Source organism: Porites lutea, chromosome 6, assembly GCF_958299795.1.
Source record: "Porites lutea chromosome 6, jaPorLute2.1, whole genome shotgun sequence".
In the NCBI taxonomy this organism is placed as follows: domain Eukaryota; kingdom Metazoa; phylum Cnidaria; class Anthozoa; order Scleractinia; family Poritidae; genus Porites; species Porites lutea.
Window position 1 is genome coordinate 35,873,725 of NC_133206.1, and position 25,580 is coordinate 35,899,304.

The 25,580-nt window shown below is 36.7% G+C and overlaps 1 long non-coding RNA gene across 2 annotated transcripts; it reads left to right on the forward strand.

The window, feature by feature from the left end:
- The first annotated feature begins 19,268 nt into the window (after positions 1-19,268).
- On the forward strand, positions 19,269-25,273 carry LOC140941359 (uncharacterized). Of its 2 annotated transcripts, XR_012166454.1 has the most exons (8): positions 19,269-19,552; positions 20,382-20,541; positions 20,899-21,058; positions 21,891-22,050; positions 22,891-23,050; positions 23,675-23,775; positions 24,005-24,094; positions 24,688-25,273. It is a non-coding gene; the product is annotated as an uncharacterized lncRNA (long non-coding RNA). The 2 variants fall into 2 exon arrangements; XR_012166453.1 differs by having other exon boundaries at positions 20,382-21,058.
- The last annotated feature ends 307 nt before the right edge of the window (positions 25,274-25,580 follow it).

Consider the following 25,580-nt stretch of genomic DNA (forward strand, 5'->3'; position numbering starts at 1 on the left):
TCGACATAAAGAAATTATTGTTAATCGATGCGCTAGAATTTATTCCCGGAGAAGTAACCTGTTGAGAATTGCGATCGATTTGCCCGAAGGACGATATTTATTTAAAGACTTCGTCAAAGTCAAACGTTGGACGGACCGACCGTTAGCTGTTTAGAATCAACCGTTAGATCGTAAGAGCAATCCGTTAGAGCGTTAGAACAAATCGTTAGAGCGTGTGGACAAATCGTTAGAGCGGAGATGATAGCGAACTCCCAGCAAAGAAGACGATCGACGTTTGAGACAAACATCTTGAAGTTTTTTTGTCGAAAGGGCATCTACTTCTAATTTTTGTTGTGCTACAAATCAAAATAATCCACATATACTTAAGTATGTCTCGTATGATCAATCGCGTCTTTTACAACCCTGTGGAAAATTATTCTCGTGGGCACCCCCTGTACCCCTCGGAAAATTCTAACCTTTAGCCCCCCCACCCCCTAGGAATTTCCATTAACCATCCGTGGGGGAGGTATGGATATTTTCTGGAACCACACATTCTTTCAAATTTCTTCGAAGAACAGTGAACCCAAAAACAATCACAATACCTTTCGGGATTGTCGCGTGCACTTTTTCCAACAACCTTTCTCGTAATAGTTGTATATGACTCCAGTTGACTTGACCAGTCACCCATGGAAATGCGCATGGAAACTTGATCTAGCGACCAGCAGCCTTTGACTGTAATCTCAGGGACACTTGACATTATATGAATCAATCTCCTGTTCATGGTAATATTGAAATGTTGTTTTAAATTTTATTACTTGTAAGTCCAATTATATTTTTCAGGTATTTGCCTCAAATGCTGTCCAGATTTAAGAGAACAGAAATTATTATTATGATCATAGCATATTTTTACCAAGAGATTGCTATCAAGTGATCCTTGTCACAGTATTATTGGACATTTTTTCTTTTCATCAGTGACAAATTGGTTTATAACATTAGAATTTACTGCATGAGTGTTAAAATGTATCTCGCGCATTCCGTATGGTATGGTCTGTTTTTCTACTTCTGACACACATCAAAGTGACTGTGACAAGAACAATAGAATCATCCTGACAAAGCACATGTTTATGACAAATTTGCTTCTGGTCAAGTCAAGTGTAGTCACAGCACAGATGAAAAGTAGCCTCTAAAAACAACACAATTCTAAGCAGAAAAATGGCTGTCAAAACAAACAATACAATCAACAGCGGATGAATTTAACCTTTAATCAATGGAGGTGTGGGATACTAGCCGATTTTGTTGAGTAACAAGGGAATTATGTCTCAAAATAAAATTACCCTTGTTTAGGTTTCATCCCTTAATAATTTATTGTCTCTTTTCTCTCTTCTTCTCTTTACCATGGAGAGTTAATAGTTAACAATATTGGAAACTTGACATGTAACTGTTGCATCCTATTTATGAAGCACCAGACAAACAAACATTTGATACCAGCAACAGCTGGCAATGTTTGCCGTCTCTGATTTCCTCGCATTCAAATCCCTTCCACAACAACTCAAAAAGAAACAAGAACACAGGTAAATACATCTTATTATTTTCCTAGCTAATACAGCGTAAATACGTCTAATTATTTTATTAGCTAATATCTCATATAAAACTACACAAAATAAATTGGATCCTGATTGATGATGGTTTTCTTAACTTAAAAAAATGTAGAGGTACTCACATTGGTAGTCTTCAAATAACCACAAACTTTTTGTCAGATGAACTGGCATGATATGCATGAATGCTATATACTGAGTGCTTGATTCAGCTTGGCCATCAAGACACAGGCATTTTTACAGAAGTCTTTGTTACTGTTTTTAAAAAAGTATTTAACTTCATTAGTTAAGTAGTTTTAATAGTCAGGTAGGTGATAAAAAGAAGTAGCTATTTAGTTTCACAACAATTTGAAATAAAAATCTGAAATAAAGAACAGATGAGAGGTGTGCTTGTTACAAGCTAAAACAGAAAAGAAAAGTCCTAAACTGTAAGAAATACTGTACTGTTACTGTTAGATAAAAAGGTGTTTAAGGATCCAAAACAATGAATTTTTTAAGTAAATCACAGAGTTATTAAAAACTCGCCCCTTGTAAGGGAATCTGGAATCCTTGGCCTTACAGTCCCGAAAATACAGCGCAAGGACTGAAATCCAGTACCTGGAATCAAGAATCCAGATCAGATACTCCAAACAACATGTACGATAGTTAAATACACAAAAAGGCTTGTTTTATCAATCCTGTATTATGGACCACTGATATATAAACTGAAAGCGTTCATTACAAGAACTTTGCTGCACAGTTGTTGTTTAATACAATTCACTAGCTTAATAGCTCAACTTCAAATGAACGTAGGACCTGTTTATAGTAAAAAAAAATAAGAAGAAGCAGAGAAGAAGCTATACAGCTATGTATATATATGTAGTTCCTTTCTAAAACTCACCAGTATCAACATGTTTCTACAAAAGGCCCATTTATCAAAATTAAAGGAAGGATAGCACTTACCTTTTCAGCCAGTCTTTGATTATTTTAAAAATGAAAATTTCATCGAAGAAAAGGCTATGATTACAAATCGATGTAGGGAAAAATAAAGTCTTGTTTTTGTCTTTTCAGCTTTTACACGTCATCTCTATCTTTGTTGTGATTGAACGAATGAAGAGAGTTTGGAAGCCGCGTTCAGAAATTCGCGCCAAAACCGCCAAAACACGGGTGCTAGGATCCAGTCTTTCTCGTCCGAGTGCGGCCATCTTGGTTTCTGAACGTTCGGATCGATCTAGATCGTCTTTGCGCATATTCTTTTTGTTTGACTGGTTAAATTAAAGAAAAATATGTGAGGGACAAGCATGAGATCCAAACTGAGGTCGGAGCAAAAGAGTTGAGTTCACAAGTGAAGTCAGTCTCCGTTTATGATATTTTTACCTGTTGTTATACAGAAGCAGAAGCTCAATGATATCCCGAATGGAAGAAAAAAAGTTCTTTAAGGTGAGTACTTACGGCTGTATTTTTGGTCATTTTAATTACACAATACAATTTTTCTTGCTTTCTTTGATTTAAGCTTTAATGCATGAACGAATCTTTAGCAGATGCCGCTTTATTAATTCCATATCTGAAAGCTTTTCCCTTTTCCTGTACAAATTTAACACACATTTAAATCTAATAAATTCTCGTCATTCTTTACCAGTTCTTCAATTAGGGTGGACAGACTTGCTTGAAGATGCTGCTTATGATAGGGTCATCCAGTGAATGAACTTACTCTTACAGCGGGCTGGAGATTTAGCCACTTGAATTAGGGAAAACAGATAAACATATAAATTTGAACTTTTACAGTAAGCTTAAGTTTTGTTTTTCTGACTAAGATGCTTCCTCCTTTTAAGTTATTTGATTCTTTAAGTTGTTATTCTTGTGATCAAAAACTCTCCTTTCTTTTTTGACATGAATTTTATTTAAAAATGCACAACCTCACTTTGATAAATTGAATATGATGAAAAAAGTCCTTTCCTAATTTGGTTCTCGAAGAGTGAAAGTTATATTGAGTTTCACATATTCTATTTGCATTCAGTTTGGAGTCACTATTTTGCGAAGAATTATGTGGATCGAGCCCCCTTGATAGCTGCATAATGATTGTTTTTAAAACAATTATTGTTCATTCAAAATTGTTTCCAAGTTAAAAACTTATGTAAGTTGCTGCCTCAATGTTCATAATACATGTATTTGCATGTTCTTTGGCAGTGGATATTTAGTTTTGATAGCAGATATTCGTCAAATAGCAGTTGTCATCCTTGATTCTTATTTGCTTTAGGCAGTACTTTACTCAGATAACTCGAATTCCCCAGTAACTCAAACTAAATTTCCCTTCCCTTAGCTTTCTAAATTTCAATGAAATTTACCCTGATAACTCAAATTCCTTACTAACTCAATCAGTTTTTCGTTTCCCTTCAGAGTTTGAGTTACTGGGGCTGTACAACTGAAGTTATTTTTTCTTCATAACACTTAAGACTGAATCTCCACCAAAGCAGTTGAACTACTGTGCTCCTGCTGTCCCTTTTCCTTGATTATCAGTACAATATGGGAAACTGTACTGATATTAGCATTATGTCTTCCTAAACTGGTCAATGGTAGCTGGTCATGGAGAATTATCTGGGAGATTTTAGCCAATCAGAAATAGACAAATACTAATTGAATGAACAATAAACAGATATATAATTAACAACATTTCACAGCTCCATTATTTTAACTAGCTCTAGGTTTGACCTCTTTTTTTTAACAGCTTGACCAAAACTATCCTTTCAATGACCAAAAATACGAACTAGTACATCATTTATCACCGAATATGATTGACCTCCCTTGCAAAAAGTATACTACTACTTGAAGCCAAATTTTCCCCTTGATCATTTGCTTTATTCAGTTTTGTTCTGGGCAAGAATCTGTCTGAAATCCATTTCCCCTCTCAGACTGACATGGTCATGGTGTCGCTTGTTATGATGGTAGAACAAGTATTAGCTAAACATATTCTATTTCCAAAAAAAGTGTCACACAAGTCAGTCCATCTCCCCATACTGGCCATTTAGTAAAAGATTATTGCAGTTATGTTCACAACTTCAAAGCAGGTTTCCTTTACAGCAAATGCTTATTTAGTTAAAAAGATGATTTTCAAATTATCACTTTCAGTTATTCATCACTGACAAGTTTATTTATTTATGAACAAACAAAAACACATCGCCGAGGGTCATGGGCTCACATCCAATGCTAGGCTGATTTTTATGACACAGCCTACTACATCATTATTTGAATGCCCATGGCTGCTGATGTGATATATGATGTTGCATATTGTGCGAACAACCAAGAAAATTTTACAATATACCTTGTCAGTGACTCAGTTTTAGACCTGAATTGCTCTTCGCTATCACATCAAGCAACTCTGATCCTATGCTTCATTCCTGCTTAGCAACCAACCACAAGCATCCATAACTTGATGCTTGCAAGATAAGCATTTACCATTTTGTTAAATTCAGTGCTGGTTTCAACATGTGGTCACCTTTGCAATGTCATGGTGTTCATTTAATTATCCTCATAAATAATAAATGAGAAATATTTAATGTGCCTTTCTCATTTAGAACAATAATTATACTTGTTTAACATGATCCAGCATTAAACCAAATGGTGAGAACAGAGATAACTCGTCATGCTTTAACACAAACATCCTTGAGAACAAAGATGTTGACACAATGTCGAATGAAATTTAACAACATTTAGGTTTCTTTCAACACTTTCTCAACTAGGTTTCAACATTTAGGTCCAAAAATTCTCAAACTTAAACATCATTTTGTGGAAGTGGAAGAAATCACATATGTCATTAAGTTCCACTATTAGCATGCAGCAGATATATGGCCTGCATTGGTTTTCTGTAAAGTCCTTCTTAGCTGAAAAATTTTCTCATACGTTTTTTCACAGGATTTTTCAGAGGTGTTTTGTAGGATATTTTCTTAAACTTTGATCACAGGGTTTTTCACAGGCTTATTTTAGTCACAGGTTTTTTCACAGGCTCCTAAATTTTGAAATTTTCTCAAATTTTAGGCTGTGCAAAATTCACAGGGTTTTTCACAGGGTATTTTCTTGTCACAGGGTATTTCACATATTTTTCACAGCATTTTCAAAGGTTTTATCCATTGTACATTTATAACAGTCTTTACAGTAGGTGTTAATTTGTTGTTTAGTTGCGCTGAGCTGGGGGCACTCATTCAATTCATAACAGCTAAGTCAGCTGGTTTAATATTTGACATGGTATTCCGACTGCATCAGGTGCCTTAGATTTGATATAACGCGTTACTACATGCAGTTAGCTGCAGCCTATAGCTGACAGACACTTCATTCTGTGTTTTATGTTGTCAATCAACCCTGTCAAGTCCATCTGTTGTTAGGAGGTATTCGCACTGCCGAGGAAAAGGGAGCGGAAATCTTGAACCCATGGATATGGCCTTCAATGCATTCGTTGCATCTGCACTCTGAACCTAGTATATGATGTCAGCTTCCTACCAGTTGCCAACTGGTGCATTAACCTTTAAGGTAATTATGTTAGATTATTGCTAATTGTTATATTCATTCAACTCTGTGTGTAGGAATCGAAAAGAACAAGTCGGTTGATCAAGGTCTGCTGCGGAAGTATTAAGTGTACCACAATTTGAAAGGGCCCTTTTTGACTGCATGAAAATTATGCCTGGCCAGTCGTTGGTGTCCAAAACCAACCTCCATGTTAGAGGACAGTAACAAAATTAAATTATCAGATAATTCAGCTCTTTAGCTCAGTAAAAATCATGGATTATTGGTCACAACTTTTATGGGGTTAATTTAAAAAGGGGAAAAGAAAATTTAAAAACCTGATTGACTGACTCAGTGGGCCAATTTTTAAAACTCTTGCTATCAAAAAGAAGTTTCTTGTGACAGAATGGACACTAGGCCAATCAATGTGAATCAGTTTCAGGGAAGGACAATAATGTTTGATCAGACTAAAACTTATGCCTTATTAAAAAGGATTTTTTTGAAAGGAGGCTTAATGATTTTGTTTTAATCTATAGAGTTGTCTTATATTTAAATCTTTGGTAGTTTTTAATTTTTAGAGTCTGACTTATAAGTCTATGTAGTTGAAAAGAGTTTATAAGCCTTTCATTCATTGTACATTTATAACAGTCTTTACAGTAGGTGTAAAATTATTGTTTAGTTGCACTGAGCTGGGGGCACCCATTAAATTCATAACAGCTGAGTCAGCTGGTTTAATATTTGACATGGTATTCCGACTGCATCAGGTGCCTTAGATTTGATATAACTCGTTACTACATGCAGTCAGCTGCAGCCTATAGCTGACAGACACTTCATTCTGTGTTTTATGTTGTCAATCAACCCTGTCAAGTCCATCCGTTGTTAGGAGGTATTCGCACTGCCGAGGAAAAGGGGGCGGAAATCTTGGACTGATGGATATGGCCTTCAATTCATTCGTTGCATCTGCACTCTGAACCTAGTATATGATGTCAGCTTCCTACCAGTTGCCACATGGTGCATTAACCTTTAAGGTAATTATGTTAGATTATTGCTAATTGTTATATTCATTCAACTCTGTGTGTAGGAATAGAAAAGAACAAGTCGGTTGATCAAGGTCAGCTGCGGAAGTATTGAGTGTACCACAATTTAAAAGGGCCCTTTTTGACTGGGTGAAAATTATGCCTGGCCAGTCGTTGGTGTCCAAAACCAACCTGCATGTTAGAGGACAGTAACAAAATTAAATTATCAGATAATTCAGCTCTTTAGCTCAGTAAAAATCATGGATTATTGGCCACAAGTTTTCTGGGGTTAATTTAAATAGGGGAAAAAAAAATTTAAAAACCTGATTGACTGACTCAGTGGGCCAATTTTTAAACCTCTTGCTATCAAAAAGAAGTTTCTTGTAACAGAGTGGACACTCGGCCTATCAGTGTGGATCAGTTTCAGGGAAGGACAATAATGTTTGATCAGACTAAAACTTATGCCTTATTAAAAAGGATTTTTTTGAAAGAAAGCTTAATGATTTTGTTTTAATCTATAGAGTTGTCTTATATTTAAGTCTTTGGTAGTTTTTAATTTTTAGAGTCTGACTTATAAGTCTATGTAGTTGAAAAGAGGTTATAAGCCTTTTATTCATTGTACATTTATAACAGTCTTTACAGTGGGTTTTAATTTATTGTTTAGTTGCGTTGAGCTGGGGGCACCCATTAAATTCATAACAGCTGAGTCAGCTGGTTTAATATTTGACATGGTATTCCGACTCCATCAGGTGCCTTAGATTTGATATAACTTGTTACTACATGCAGTTAGCTGCAGCCTATAGCTGACAGACACTTCATTCTGTGTTTAATGCTGTCAATCAACCCTGTCAAGTCCATCCGTTGTTAGGAGGTATTGGCACTGCCGAGGAAAAGGGGGCGGAAATCTTGGACTGATGGACATGGCCTTCAATTCATTCGTTGCATCTCCACTCTGAACCTAGTATATGATGTCAGCTTCCTACCAGTTGCCAACTGGTGCATTAACCTTTAAGGTAATTATGTTAGATTATTGCTAATTGTTATATTCATTCTACTCTGCGTGTAGGAATAGAAAAGAACAAGTCGGTTGATCAAGGTCAGCTGCGGAAGTATTGAGTGTACCACAATTTGAAATGGCCCTTTTTGACTGGGTGAAAATTATGCCTGGCCAGTCGTTGGTGTCCAAAACCAACCTGGATGTTAGAGGACAGTAACAAAATTAAATTATCAGATAATTCAGCTCTTTAGCTCAGTAAAAATCATGGATTATTGGTCACAACTTTTATGGGGTTAATTTAAAAAGGGGAAAAGAAAATTTAAAAACCTGATTGACTGACTCAGTGGGCCAATTTTTAAAACTCTTGCTATTAAAAAGAAGTTTCTTGTGACAGAGTGGACACTCGGCCTATCAGTGTGGATCAGTTTCAGGGAAGGACAATAATGTTTGATCAGACTACAACTTATGCCTTATTAAAAAGGATTTTTTTGAAAGGAAGCTTAATGATTTTGTTTTAATCTATACAGTTGTCTTATACTAAAATCTTAAGTAGTTTTTAATTTTTAGAGTCTGACTTATAAGTCTATGTAGTTGAAAAGAGTTTATAAGCCTTTTATTCATTGTACATTTATAACAGTCTTTACAGTAGGTGTTAATTTATTGTTTAGTTGCGTTGAGCTGGGGGCACCCATTAAATTCATAACAGCTGAGTCAGCTGGTTTAATATTTGACATGGTATTCCGACTGCATCAGGTGCTTTAGATTTGATATAACTCGTTACTACATGCAGTCAGCTGCAGCCTATAGCTGACAGACACTTCATTCTGTGTTTTATGTTGTCAATCAACCCTGTCAAGTCCATCCGTTGTTAGGAGGTATTCGCACTGCCGAAGAAAAAGGGGGCAGAAAACTTGGACCGACGGATATGGCCTTTAATTCATTCGTTGCATCTGCACTCTGAACCTAGTATATGATGTCAGCTTCCTAACAGTTGCCAACTGGTGCATTAACCTTTAAGGTAATTATGTTAGATTATTGCTAATTGTTATATTCATTCAACTCTGTGTGTAGGAATAGAAAAGAACAAGTCGGTTGATCAATGACAGCTGCGGAAGTATTGAGTGTACCACAATTTTAAAGGGCCCTTTTTGACTGCGTGAAAATTATGCCTGGCCAGTCGTTGGTGTCCAAAACCAACCTGCACGTTAGAGGACAGTAATAAAATTAAATTATCAGATTATTCAGCTCTTTAGCTCAGTAAAAATCATAGATTATTGGTCACAAGTTTTATGGGGTTAATTTAAAAAGGGGAAAAGAAAATTTAAAAACCTGATTGACTGACTCAGTGGGCCAATTTTTAAAACTCTTGCTATCAAAAAGAAGTTTCTTGTAACAGAGTGGACACTCGGCCTATCAGTGTGGATCCGTTTCAGGGAAGGACAATAATGTTTGATCAGACTAAAACTTATGCCTTATTAAAAAGGATTTTTTTGAAAGGAAGCTTAATGATTTTGTTTTAATCTATACAGTTGTCTTACACTTAAATCTTTAGCAGTTTCTAATTTTTAGAGTCTGGCTTATAAGTCTATGTAGTTGAAAAGAGTTTATAAGCCTTTTTTTCATTGTACATTTATAACAGTCTTTACAATAGGTGTTAATTTATTGTTTAGTTGCGTTGAGCTGGGGGCACCCATTAAATTCATAACAGCTGAGTCAGCTGGTTTAATATTTGACATGGTATTCCGACTGCATCAGGTGCTTTAGATTTGATATAACTCGTTACTACATGCAGTCAGCTGCAGCCTATAGCTGACAGAAACTTCATTCTGTGTTTTATGTTGTCAATCAACCCTGTCAAGTCCATCCGTTGTTAGGAGGTATTCGCACTGTCGAGGAAAAGGGGGCGGAAATCTTGGACCGATGGATATGGCCTTCAATTCATTCGTTGCATCTGCACTATTAACATAGTATATGATGTCAGCTTCCTACCAGTTGCCAAGTGGTGCATTAACCTTTAAGGTAATTATGTTAGATTATTGCTAATTGTTATATTCATTCAACTCTGTGTGTAGGAATAGAAAAGAACAAGTCGGTTGATCAATGTCAGCTGCGGAAGTATTGAGTGTACCATAATTTGAAATGGCCCTTTTTGACTGGGTAAAAATTATGCCTGGCCAGTCGTTGGTGTCCAAAACCAACCTGGATGTTAGAGGACAGTAACAAAATTAAATTATCAGATAATTCAGCTCTTTAGCTCAGTAAAAATCATGGATTATTGGTCACAAGTTTTATGGGGTTAACTTAAATAGGGGAAAAGAAAATTTAAAAACCTGATTGACTGACTCTCTGGGCCAATTTTTAAAACTCTTGCTGTCAAAAAGAAGTTTCTTGTAACAGAGTGGACACTCGGCCTATCAGTGTGGATCCGTTTCAAGGAAGGACAATAATGTTTGATCAGACTAAAACTTATGCCTTATTAAAAAGGATTTTATCGAAAGGAAGCTTAATGATTTTGTTTTAATCTATAGAGTTGTCTTATATTTAAATCTTTGGTAGTTTTTAATTTTTAGAGTCTGACTTATAACTCTATGTACTTTAAAAGAGTTTATAAGCCTTTTATTCATTGTACATTTATAACAGTCTTTACAGTAGGTGTTAATTTATTGTTTAGTTGCGTTGAGCTGGGGGCACCCATTAAATTCATAACAGCTGAGTCAGCTGGTTTAATATTTGACATGGTATTCCGACTGCATCAGGTGCTTTAGATTTGATATAACTCGTTACTACATGCAGTCAGCTGCAGCCTATAGCTGACAGAAACTTCATTCTGTGTTTTATGTTGTCAATCAACCCTGTTAAGTCTATCCGTTGTTAGGAGGTATTGGCACTGCCGAGGAAAAGGGGGCGGAAATCTTGGACCGATGGATATGGCCTTCAATGCATTCGTTGTATCTGCACTCTGAACCTAGTATATGATGTCAGCTTCCTACCAGTTGCCAACTGTTGCATTAACCTTTAAGGTAATTATGTTAGATTATTCCTAATTGTTATATTCATTCAACTCTGTGTTTAGGAATAGAAAAGAACAAGTCGGTTGATCAATGACAGCTGCGGAAGTATTGAGTGTACCACAATTTAAAAGGGCCCTTTTTGACTGCATGAAAATTATGCCTGGCCAGTCGTTGGTGTCCAAAACCAACCTGCATGTTAGAGGACAGTAACGAAATTAAATTATCAGACAATTCAGCTCTTTATAGCTCAGTAAAAATCATGGATTATTGGTCACAACTTAACTCGTTACTATATGGAGTCAGCTGCACCCTATAGCTGACAGACACTTCATTCTGTGTTTTATGTTGTCAATCAACCCTGTCAAGTCCATCCGTTGTTAGGAGGTATTGGCACTGCCGAGGAAAAGGGGGCGGAAATCTTGGACGGATGGATATTGCCTTCAATGCATTCGTTGCTTCTGCACTCTGAACCTAGTATATGATGTTAGCTTCCTACCAGTTGCCAACTGGTGCATTAATCTTTAAGGTAGTTATGTAAGATTATTCCCAATTGTTATATTCATTCAAGTCTGTGTTTAGGAATAGAAAAGAACAAGTCGGTTGATCGATGTCAGCTGCGGAAATATTGAGTGTACTACAATTTGAAAGGGCCCTGTTTGAGTGCGTGAAAATTATCCCTGGCCAGTCGTTGGTGTCCAAAACCAACCTCCATGTTAGAGGACAGTAACAAAAGTAAAATAAAAGATAATTCAGCTCTTTAGCTCAGTAAATTTTATGGATTATTGGTCACAACTTTTATGGGGTTAATTTAAATATGGGAAAAGGAAATTTAAAAACCTGATTGACTGACTCAGTGGGCCAATTTTTAAAACTCTTGCTATCAAAAAGAAGTTTCTTGTGACAGAGTGGACACTCGGCCTATCAGTGTGGATCAGTTTCAGGGAAAGACAGTAATGTTTGATCTGACTAAAACTTATGCCTTATTACGAAAGATTTTTTTTTTTAAGGAAGCTTAATGATTTTGTGTTAATCTTTAGAGTTGTCTTATATTTAAATGTTTGGTAGTTTTTAGCTTATAAGTCTATGTAGTTAAAAAGAGTTTATGAGCCTTTTATTCATTGTACATTTAAAATGGTCTTTACAGTAGGTGTTAATTTATTGTTTAGTTGCGTTGAGCTGGGGGCACCCATGCAATTCATAACAGCTAAGTCAGCTGGTTTAGTATTTGAAATCGAATTCTGACTGCATCAGGTGCCTTAGATTTGATGTAACTCGTTACTACATGCAGTCAGCTGCAGCCTATAGCTGACAGACACTTCATTCTGTGTTTTATGTTGTCAATCAACCGTGTCAAGTCCATCCGTTGATAAGAGGTATTCGCACTGCCGAGGAAAAGGGGGTGGAAATCTTGGACCGATGGATATGGCCTTCAATGCATTTGTTGCATCTGCACTCTTAACCTAGTATATGATGTTAGCTTCCTACCAGTTGCCAACTGTTGCATTAACCTTTAAGGTAATTATGTAAGATTATTCCCAATTGTTATATTCATTCAAGTCTGTGTTTAGGAATAGAAAAGAACAAGTCGGTTGATCGATGTCAGCTACGGAAATATTGAGTGTACTACAATTTGAAAGGGCCCTGTTTGACTGCGTGAAAATTATGCCTGGCCAGTCGTTGGTGTCCAAAACCAACCTCCATGTTAGAGGACAGTAACAAAAGTAAAATAAAAGATAATTCAGCTCTTTAGCTCAGTAAAATTTATGGATTATTGGTCACAACTTTTATGGGGTTAATTTAAATATGGGAAAAGGAAATTTAAAAACCTGATTGACTGACTCAGTGGGCCAATTTTTAAAACTCTTGCTATCAAAAAGAAGTTTCTTGTGACAGAGTGGACACTCGGCCTATCAGTGTGGATCAGTTTCAGGGAAAGACAGTAATGTTTGATCTGACTAAAACTTATGCCTTATTACGAAAGATTTTTTTTTTTAAGGAAGCTTAATGATTTTGTGTTAATCTTTAGAGTTGTCTTATATTTAAATGTTTGGTAGTTTTTAGCTTATAAGTCTATGTAGTTAAAAAGAGTTTATGAGCCTTTTATTCATTGTACATTTAAAACGGTCTTTACAGTAGGTGTTAATTTATTGTTTAGTTGCGTTGAGCTGGGGGCACCCATGCAATTCATAACAGCTCAGTCAGCTGGTTTAGTATTTGAAATCGAATTCTGACTGCATCAGGTGCCTTAGATTTGATATAACTCGTTACTACATGCAGTCAGCTGCAGCCTATAGCTGACAGACACTTCATTCTGTGTTTTATGTTGTCAATCAACCGTGTCAAGTCCATCCGTTGATAAGAGGTATTCGCACTGCCGAGGAAAAGGGGGTGGAAATCTTGGACCGATGGATATGGCTTTCAATGCATTTGTTGCATCTGCACTCTGAACCTAACATATGATGTTAGCTTCCTACCAGTTGCCAACTGTTGCATTAACCTTTAAGGTAATTATGTTAGATTATTCCTAATTGTTATATTCATTCAACTCTGTGTGTAGGAATAGAAAAGAACAAGTCGCTTAACCAATGACAGCTGCGGAAGTATTGAGTGTACCACAATTTGAAAGGGCCCTTTTTGACTGCGTGAAAATTATGCCTGGCCAGTCGTTGGTGTCCAAAACCAACCTGCATGTTAGAGGACAGTAACAAAATGAAATTATCAGACAATTCAGCTCTTTATAGCTCAGTAAAAATCATGGATTATTGGTCACAACTTAACTCGTTACTATATGCAGTCAGCTGCACCCTATAGCTGACAGACACTTCATTCTGTGTTTTATATTGTCAATCAACCCTCGCAAGTCCATCCGTTGTTAGGAGGTATTCGCACTGCTGAGGAAAAGGGGGCGGAAATCTTGGACCGATGGATATGGCCTTCAATGCATTCATTGCATCTGCACTCTGAACCTAGTATATGATGTTAGCTTCCTACCAGTTGCCAACTGGTGCATTAATCTTTAAGGTAGTTATGTAAGATTATTCCCAATTGTTATATTCATTCAAGTCTGTGTTTAGGAATAGAAAAGAACAAGTCGGTTGATCGATGTCAGCTGCGGAAATATTGAGTGTACTACAATATGAAAGGGCCCTGTTTGACTGCGTGAAAGTTATGCCTGGCCAGTCATTGGTGTCCAAAACCAACCTCCATGTTAGAGGACAGTAACAAAAGTAAAATAAAAGATAATTCAGCTCTTTAGCTCAGTAAATTTTATGGATTATTGGTCACAACTTTTATGGGGTTAATTTAAATATGGGAAAAGGAAATTTAAAAACCTGATTGACTGACTCAGTGGGCCAATTTTTAAAACTCTTGCTATCAAAAAGAAGTTTCTTGTGACAGAGTGGACACTCGGACTATCAGTTTGGATCAGTTTCAGGGAAGGACAGTAATGTTTGATCTGACTAAAACTTATGCCTTATTACGAAAGATTTTTTTTTTAAGGAAGCTTAATGATTTTGTTTTAATCTTTAGAGTTGTCTTATATTTAAATGTTTGGTAGCTTTTAGCTTATAAGTCTATGTAGTTAAAAAGAGTTTATGAGCCTTTTATTCATTGTACATTTAAAATGGTCTTTACAGTAGGTGTTAATTTATTGTTTAGTTGCGTTGAGCTGGGGGCACCCATGCAATTCATAACAGCTAAGTCAGCTGGTTTAGTATTTGAAATCGAATTCTGACTGCATCAGGTGCCTTAGATTTGATATAACTCGTTACTACATGCAGTCAGCTGCAGCCTATAGCTGACAGACACTTCATTCTGTGTTTTATGTTGTCAATCAACCGTGTCAAGTCCATCCGTTGATAAGAGGTATTCGCACTGCCGAGGAAAAGGGGGTGGAAATCTTGGACCGATGGATATGGCCTTCAATGCATTTGTTGCATCTGCACACTTAACCTAGTATATGATGTTAGCTTCCTACCAGTTGCCAACTGTTGCATTAACCTTTAAGGTAATTATGTAAGATTATTCCCAATTGTTATATTCATTCAAGTCTGTGTTTAGGAATAGAAAAGAACAAGTCGGTTGATCGATGTCAGCTGCGGAAATATTGAGTTTACTACAATTTGAAAGGGCCCTGTTTGACTGCGTGAAAATTATGCCTGGCCAGTCGTTGGTGTCCAAAACCAACCTCCATGTTAGAGGACAGTAACAAAAGTAAAATAAAAGATAATTCAGCTCTTTAGGTCAGTAAAATTTATGGATTATTGGTCACAACTTTTATGGGGTTAATTTAAATATGGGAAAAGGAAATTTAAAAACCTGATTGACTGACTCAGTGGGCCAATTTTTAAAACTCTTGCTATCAAAAAGAAGTTTCTTGTGACAGAGTGGACACTCGGCCTATCAGTGTGGATCAGTTTCAGGGAACGACAGTAATGTTTGATCTGACTAAAACTTATGCCTTATTACGAAAGATTTTTTTTTTTAAGGAAGCTTAATGATTTTGTGTTAATCTTTAGAGTTGTCTTATATTTAAATGTTTGGTAGTTTTTAGCTTATAAGTCTATGTAGTTAAAAAGAGTTTATGAGCCTTTTATTCATTGTACATTTAAAACGGTCTTTACAGTAGGTGTTAATTTATTGTTTAGTTGCGTTGAGGTGGGGGCACCCATGCAATTCATAACAGCTAAGTCAGCTGGTTTAGTATTTGAAATCGAATTCTGACTGCATCAGGTGCCTTAGATTTGATATAACTCGTTACTACATGCAGTCAGCTGCAGCCTATAGCTGACAGACACTTCATTCTGTGTTTTATGTTGTCAATCAACCGTGTCAAGTCCATCCGTTGATAAGAGGTATTCGCACTGCCGAGGAAAAGGGGGTGGAAATCTTGGACCGATGGATATGGCCTTCAATGCATTTGTTGCATCTGCACTCTTAACCTAGTATATGATGTTAGCTTCCTACCAGTTGCCAACTGTTGCATTAACCTTTAAGGTAATTATGTTAGATTATTCCTAATAGTTATATTCATTCAACTCTGTGTTTAGGAATAGAAAAGAACAAGTCGGTTGATCGATGTCAGCTGCGGAAATATTGAGTGTACTACAATTTGAAAGAGCCCTTTTTGACTGCGTGCAAATTATGCCTGGCCAGTCGTTGGTGTCCAAAACCAACCTCCATGTTAGAGGACAGTAACAAAAGTAAAATAAAAGATAATTCAGCTCTTTAGCTCAGTAAAATTTATGGATTATTGGTCACAACTTTTATGGGGTTAATTTAAATATGGGAAAAGGAAATTTAAAAACCTGATTGACTGACTCAGTGGGCCAATTTTTAAAACTCTTGCTATCAAAAAGAAGTTTCTTGTGACAGAGTGGACACTCGGCCTATCAGTGTGGATCAGTTTCAGGGAAAGACAGTAATGTTTGATCTGACTAAAACTTATGCCTTATTACGAAAGATTTTTTTTTTTAAGGAAGCTTAATGATTTTGTGTTAATCTTTAGAGTTGTCTTATATTTAAATGTTTGGTAGTTTTTAGCTTATAAGTCTATGTAGTTAAAAAGAGTTTATGAGCCTTTTATTCATTGTACATTTAAAACGGTCTTTACAGTAGGTGTTAATTTATTGTTTAGTTGCGTTGAGCTGGGGGCACCCATGCAATTCATAACAGCTAAGTCAGCTGGTTTAGTATTTGAAATCGAATTCTGACTGCATCAGGTGCCTTAGATTTGATATAACTCGTTACTACATGCAGTCAGCTGCAGCCTATAGCTGACAGACACTTCATTCTGTGTTTTATGTTGTCAATCAACCGTGTCAAGTCCATCCGTTGATAAGAGGTATTCGCACTGCCGAGGAAAAGGGGGTGGAAATCTTGGACCGATGGATATGGCTTTCAATGCATTTGTTGCATCTGCACTCTGAACCTAACATATGATGTTAGCTTCCTACCAGTTGCCAACTGTTGCATTAACCTTTAAGGTAATTATGTTAGATTATTCCTAATTGTTATATTCATTCAACTCTGTGTGTAGGAATAGAAAAGAACAAGTCGCTTAACCAATGACAGCTGCGGAAGTATTGAGTGTACCACAATTTGAAAGGGCCCTTTTTGACTGCGTGAAAATTATGCCTGGCCAGTCGTTGGTGTCCAAAACCAACCTGCATGTTAGAGGACAGTAACAAAATGAAATTATCAGACAATTCAGCTCTTTATAGCTCAGTAAAAATCATGGATTATTGGTCACAACTTAACTCGTTACTATATGCAGTCAGCTGCACCCTATAGCTGACAGACACTTCATTCTGTGTTTTATATTGTCAATCAACCCTCGCAAGTCCATCCGTTGTTAGGAGGTATTCGCACTGCTGAGGAAAAGGGGGCGGAAATCTTGGACCGATGGATATGGCCTTCAATGCATTCATTGCATCTGCACTCTGAACCTAGTATATGATGTTAGCTTCCTACCAGTTGCCAACTGGTGCATTAATCTTTAAGGTAGTTATGTAAGATTATTCCCAATTGTTATATTCATTCAAGTCTGTGTTTAGGAATAGAAAAGAACAAGTCGGTTGATCGATGTCAGCTGCGGAAATATTGAGTGTACTACAATATGAAAGGGCCCTGTTTGACTGCGTGAAAGTTATGCCTGGCCAGTCATTGGTGTCCAAAACCAACCTCCATGTTAGAGGACAGTAACAAAAGTAAAATAAAAGATAATTCAGCTCTTTAGCTCAGTAAATTTTATGGATTATTGGTCACAACTTTTATGGGGTTAATTTAAATATGGGAAAAGGAAATTTAAAAACCTGATTGACTGACTCAGTGGGCCAATTTTTAAAACTCTTGCTATCAAAAAGAAGTTTCTTGTGACAGAGTGGACACTCGGACTATCAGTTTGGATCAGTTTCAGGGAAGGACAGTAATGTTTGATCTGACTAAAACTTATGCCTTATTACGAAAGATTTTTTTTTTAAGGAAGCTTAATGATTTTGTTTTAATCTTTAGAGTTGTCTTATATTTAAATGTTTGGTAGCTTTTAGCTTATAAGTCTATGTAGTTAAAAAGAGTTTATGAGCCTTTTATTCATTGTACATTTAAAATGGTCTTTACAGTAGGTGTTAATTTATTGTTTAGTTGCGTTGAGCTGGGGGCACCCATGCAATTCATAACAGCTAAGTCAGCTGGTTTAGTATTTGAAATCGAATTCTGACTGCATCAGGTGCCTTAGATTTGATATAACTCGTTACTACATGCAGTCAGCTGCAGCCTATAGCTGACAGACACTTCATTCTGTGTTTTATGTTGTCAATCAACCGTGTCAAGTCCATCCGTTGATAAGAGGTATTCGCACTGCCGAGGAAAAGGGGGTGGAAATCTTGGACCGATGGATATGGCCTTCAATGCATTTGTTGCATCTGCACACTTAACCTAGTATATGATGTTAGCTTCCTACCAGTTGCCAACTGTTGCATTAACCTTTAAGGTAATTATGTAAGATTATTCCCAATTGTTATATTCATTCAAGTCTGTGTTTAGGAATAGAAAAGAACAAGTCGGTTGATCGATGTCAGCTGCGGAAATATTGAGTTTACTACAATTTGAAAGGGCCCTGTTTGACTGCGTGAAAATTATGCCTGGCCAGTCGTTGGTGTCCAAAACCAACCTCCATGTTAGAGGACAGTAACAAAAGTAAAATAAAAGATAATTCAGCTCTTTAGGTCAGTAAAATTTATGGATTATTGGTCACAACTTTTATGGGGTTAATTTAAATATGGGAAAAGGAAATTTAAAAACCTGATTGACTGACTCAGTGGGCCAATTTTTAAAACTCTTGCTATCAAAAAGAAGTTTCTTGTGACAGAGTGGACACTCGGCCTATCAGTGTGGATCAGTTTCAGGGAACGACAGTAATGTTTGATCTGACTAAAACTTATGCCTTATTACGAAAGATTTTTTTTTTTAAGGAAGCTTAATGATTTTGTGTTAATCTTTAGAGTTGTCTTATATTTAAATGTTTGGTAGTTTTTAGCTTATAAGTCTATGTAGTTAAAAAGAGTTTATGAGCCTTTTATTCATTGTACATTTAAAACGGTCTTTACAGTAGGTGTTAATTTATTGTTTAGTTGCGTTGAGGTGGGGGCACCCATGCAATTCATAACAGCTAAGTCAGCTGGTTTAGTATTTGAAATCGAATTCTGACTGCATCAGGTGCCTTAGATTTGATATAACTCGTTACTACATGCAGTCAGCTGCAGCCTATAGCTGACAGACACTTCATTCTGTGTTTTATGTTGTCAATCAACCGTGTCAAGTCCATCCGTTGATAAGAGGTATTCGCACTGCCGAGGAAAAGGGGGTGGAAATCTTGGACCGATGGATATGGCCTTCAATGCATTTGTTGCATCTGCACTCTTAACCTAGTATATGATGTTAGCTTCCTACCAGTTGCCAACTGTTGCATTAACCTTTAAGGTAATTATGTTAGATTATTCCTAATAGTTATATTCATTCAACTCTGTGTTTAGGAATAGAAAAGAACAAGTCGGTTGATCGATGTCAGCTGCGGAAATATTGAGTGTACTACAATTTGAAAGAGCCCTTTTTGACTGCGTGCAAATTATGCCTGGCCAGTCGTTGGTGTCCAAAACCAACCTCCATGTTAGAGGACAGTAACAAAAGTAAAATAAAAGATAATTCAGCTCTTTAGCTCAGTAAAATTTATGGATTATTGGTCACAACTTTTATGGGGTTAATTTAAATATGGGAAAAGGAAATTTAAAAACCTGATTGACTGACTCAGTGGGCCAATTTTTAAAACTCTTGCTATCAAAAAGAAGTTTCTTGTGACAGAGTGGACACTCGGCCTATCAGTGTGGATCAGTTTCAGGGAAAGACAGTAATGTTTGATCTGACTAAAACTTATGCCTTATTACGAAAGATTTTTTTTTTTAAGGAAGCTTAATGATTTTGTGTTAATCTTTAGAGTTGTCTTATATTTAAATGTTTGGTAGTTTTTAGCTTATAAGTCTATGTAGTTAAAAAGAGTTTATGAGCCTTTTATTCATTGTACATTTAAAACGGTCTTTACAGTAGGTGTTAATTTATTGTTTAGTTGCGTTGAGCTGGGGGCACCCATGCAATTCATAACAGCTAAGTCAGCTGGTTTAGTATTTGAAATCGAATTCTGACTGCATCAGGTGCCTTAGATTTGATATAACTCGTTACTACATGCAGTCAGCTGCAGCCTATAGCTGACAGACACTTCATTCTGTGTTTTATGTTGTCAATCAATCGTGTCAAGTCCATCCGTTGATAAGAGGTATTCGCACTGCCGAGGAAAAGGGGGTGGAAATCTTGGACCGATGGATATGGCGTTCAATGCATTTGTTGCATCTGCACTCTGAACCTAACATATGATGTTAGCTTCCTACCAGTTGCCAACTGTTGCATTAACCTTTAAGGTAATTATGTTAGATTATTCCTAATTGTTATATTCATTCAACTCTGTGTGTAGGAATAGAAAAGAACAAGTCGCTTAACCAATGACAGCTGCGGAAGTATTGAGTGTACCACAATTTGAAAGGGCCCTTTTTGACTGCGTGAAAATTATGCCTGGCCAGTCGTTGGTGTCCAAAACCAACCTGCATGTTAGAGGACAGTAACAAAATGAAATTATCAGACAATTCAGCTCTTTATAGCTCAGTAAAAATCATGGATTATTGGTCACAACTTAACTCGTTACTATATGCAGTCAGCTGCACCCTATAGCTGACAGACACTTCATTCTGTGTTTTATATTGTCAATCAACCCTCGCAAGTCCATCCGTTGTTAGGAGGTATTCGCACTGCTGAGGAAAAGGGGGCGGAAATCTTGGACCGATGGATATGGCCTTCAATGCATTCATTGCATCTGCACTCTGAACCTAACATATGATGTTAGCTTCCTACCAGTTGCCAACTGTTGCATTAACCTTTAAGGTAATTATGTTAGCTTATTCCTAATTGTTATATTCATTCAACTCTGTGTGTAGGAATAGAAAAGAACAAGTCAGTTGATCAATGACAGCTGCGGAAGTATTTAGTGTACCACAATTTGAAAGAGCCCTTTTTGACTGCGTGAAAATTATGCCTGGCCAGTCGTTGGTGTCCAAAACCAACCTGCACGTCAGAGGACAGTAATAAAATTAAATTATCAGATAATTCAGCTCTTTAGCTCAGTAAAAATCATGGATTATTGGTCACAACTTTTATGGGGTTAATTTTAAAAGGGGAAAAGGAAATTTAAAAACCTGATTGACTGACTCAGTGGGCCAATTTTTAAAACTCTTGCTATCAAAAACAAGTTTTTTCTTTTGACAGTGGACACTCGGCCTATCAGTGTGGATCAGTTTCAGGGAAGGACAATAATGTTTGATCAGACTAAAACTTATGCCTTATTAAAAAGGATGTTTTTGAAAGGAAGCTTAATGATTTTGTTTTAATCTATAGAGTTGTCTTATATTTAAATCTTTGGTAGTTTTTAATTTTTAGAGTCTGACTTATAAGTCTATGTAGTTGAAAAGAGTTTTTAAGCCTTTTATTCATTGTACATTTATAACAGTCTTTACAGTAGGTGTTAATTTATTGTTTAGTTGCGTTGAGCTGGGGGCACCCATTAAATTCATAACAGCTGAGTCAGCTGGTTTAATATTTGACATGATATTCCGACTGCATCAGGTGCCTTAGATTTGATATAACTCGTTACTACATGCAGCCTATAGCTGACAGACACTTCATTCTGTGTTTTATGTTGTCAATCAACCCTGTCAAGTCCATCCGTTGTTAGGAGGTATTCGCACTGCCGAGGAAAAGGGGGCGGAAATCTTGGACCGATGGATATGGCCTTCAATGCATTCGTTGCATCTGAACTCTGAACCTAGTATATGATGTCAGCTTCCTACCAATTGCCAACTGGTGCATTAACCTTTAAGGTAATTATGTTAGATTAGTCCTAATTGTTATATTCATTCAACTCTGTGTTTAGGAATAGAAAAGAACAAGTCGGTTGATCAATGACAGCTGCGGAAGTATTGAGTGTACCACAATTTGAAAGGGCCCTTTTTGACTGCATGAATATTATGCCTGGCCAGTGGTTGGTGTCCAAAACCAACCTGCACGTCAGAGGACAGTAATAAAATTAAATTATTAGATAATTCAGCTCTTTAGCTCAGTAAAAATCATGGATTATTGGTCACAACTTTTATGGGGTTAATTTAAAAAGGGGAAAAGAAAATTTAAAAATCTGATTGACTGACTCAGTGGGCCAATTTTTAAAACTCTTGCTATCAAAAAGAAGTTTCTTGTGACAGAGTGGACACTCGGCCTATCAGTGTGGATCAGTTTCAGGGAAGGACAATAATGTTTGATCCGACTAAAACTTATGCCTTATTAAAAAGGATTTTTTTTAAAGGAAGCTTAATAATTTTGTTGTAATCTATAGAGTTGTCTTATATTTAAATCTTTGGTAGTTTTTAATTTTTAGAGTCTGACTTATAAGTCTTTGAGTTGAAAAGAGTTTATAAGCCTTTCATTCATTGTACATTTATAACAGTCTTTACAGTAGGTGTTAATTTATTGTTTAGTTGCGCTGAGCTGGGGGCACCCATTAAATTCATAACAGCCGAGTCAGCTGGTTTAATATTTGACAGGGTATTCCGACTGCATTAGGTGCCTTAGATTTGATATAACTCGTTACTACATGCAGTCAGCTGCAGCCTTTAGCTGACAGACACTTCATTCTGTGTTTTATCTTGTCAATCAACCGTGTCAAGTCCATCCGTTGTTAGGAGGTATTCGCACTGCCGAGGAAAAGGGGGCGGAAATCTTGGACCGATGGATATGGCCTTCAATGCATTCGTTGCATCTGCATTCTGAACCTAACATATGATGTCAGCTTCCTGCCAGTTGCCAACTGGTGCATTAACCATTAAGGTAATTATGTTAGATTATTCCTAATTGTTATATTCATTCAACTCTGTGTTTAGGAATAGAAAAGAACAAGTCGGTTGATCAATGACAGCTGCGGAAGTATTGAGTGTACCACAGTTTGAAAGGGCCCTTTTTGACTGCGTGAAAATTATGCCTGGCCAGTCGTTGGTGTCCAAAACCGACCTTCATGTTAGAGGACAGTAACAAAATTAAATTATCAGACAATTCAGCTCTTTAACTCAGTAAAAACCATGGATTATTGGTCACAATTTTTATGGGGTTAATTTAAATCGGGAAAAAGACATTGGAAAACCTGGTTGACTGACTTAGTGGGCTAATTTTTAAAAGTCTTGCTATCCAAAAAAAAAATTTATCGTGACCGAGTGGACACTTGGCCTATCATTGTAGATCAGTTTTAGGGAAGGACAGTAATTTTTGATCAGACTAAAACGTATGCCTTATTGTTAAAGGATTCTTTTTGAAAGGAAGCTTAATTTTTTTTTTTAATCTATAGAGTTGTCGTATATTTAAATCTTTGGTAGGTTTTAATTTTTTGGTTCTGGTTTACTTGTCATTAAACCATGTTTGCTAGCTTTTGCTACAGTTACAATATGTGTTTTTTTGCAGCAGGAAGAAGGAAGCGCCGCGATTAAGAGGAATTTAAACAGCATCCAAAAAGTGACAGGAAGCAGAGAAGAATATTTAGAAAGGAACAGACAGGGTTAAAGGTATGTACGTTAGGTCAGACATCCACTTTGTTTGCTTTCTATTACCACTATGGATAGATAACGGACGACCTGTTGAATAAAGAAACTACGCATTTGAGAGTTCACGGGGAAGTTGTTTAGTGCTTAAATCCATTGAAGCTTGGTTAAATTCTTGTCGCGTTGTACCTTCGCTTGTTGGAAATACATAATACTGATTAATACTTAGGTTAGAAATACTGTTTCGTTTCAGTACCAGTATAAAGAAGATGGGCAAAGACGATTTCAAACGGATGGACCAACAACCTTCATTGTTGGATCTTCAAGAACGAATCATGCAGAGGTATTGTACATAGAAACAGTATTGAAATGTAAAGAGTGGCGGATCCACACCTTCAGATAAAGGGGGGACAGTCATCCAGACCCTGAGATAAGGGAATGGGCCAGGCCTAAAGCAATTATTTTTCAGGCTCTTCGGGCCTGCAGTTTGGTCTAAAAATAAGGGCGGAGTGGCCGGGCCCCTCCCCAGGATCCGTCACTGGTAATTAGCTGTATTCTTTGAGATACCTTTCCAGTTTTACTTCGATTATGAGCACAATTCTCCTCTTGGTCTAAAACTCAAGTTTTTAGGCTTTCCCCCTTTCCATGGTCAGTTAATTACCACTCGGTTTTGTTTCAAGTTTTTAGCAATTCAAAGAATGAAAATCGTACAATAATATTTCTTAACTACGTTTTCCTTGCAAAAACAAAAGTTCACATTGTTGAATTAATAGCCATGGATCAAGAAGTACATCTTATTCACAGTTCAAATCTCATTTAGGGATAAATTTACTGAAATGACAACGGTAAGATACAATGATAAAGGCATGCCTTCTAAATGCAAATTAAGGCAGGCGGAAACGCGTAATTAACTAATTCCTGTGAATTATCCCTTAGTTTCAGAATGATGACTGGCTCAACAATAAACAAGAATCACACAGCACGATGCAGATGTCTACAATAATGAGAACAATGTATAGTTGTAACAGTTCCTACGGCTAAGCTAGGTCGTGAATGAAGCCTTAAATAATGAAAAACATAGAGGCGTGATTACCTCAGGGAACATTTCAGCCTTTTTTCCTTAAACGAAGACCGCGCCCGGCAGGTCGGGGTATACGATCCATAGGGCCGGGATTTTTCCCTTACTATGGCTTCTGTAGCAATCGCGTAAGGGTTTTTTCATCCTATGGATAGTTGATTCGTATTCCCCTGAAAACGTTTTGTCTTTCGTTTTTCTAGTATTTTTTGCCTGACTAGAAGAAGTTAAAAGAACTACCCAGATGGTTTTGATTTTCACTAAACAGCACTCTATTGATACCCTTTTTCAATATCTCAGTCTTGCCGAATGCAAGTTTGTAATATAATTAATTATTCAACATAGCAATTTTCAGGTTTTATCAAATTAGAGTGAAGTAGAGTTCAGAAATTGCACAGTACTGACCTCTTTGGCACTGAAATAAAGTTATCGATTAATGAAACATGGTTACATTGTTTGTTTTTAATTTAGATTTTTACCTTAAGTTTAAACCACCACCGCTCTTTTTTCCACTTAGACACTATTGCGCATTTGAGAGCCATTAATTTCTGAACGTTTTGCATTAAAAAACGCATTCAAAGTGGTCCAGCCATTTTATCGCAGAAACAGATCGCCTCCTCTGGCCACTTAAGGCATGACTATCTAATTGAATATGCATATTTTGATAAAATGCCATTTAGAACGGTTTGCTTGTATCAATGATCCTGAAAATTGAACTAACAATGTAGCTTAATAGCCTTAGCAATATGAGTGC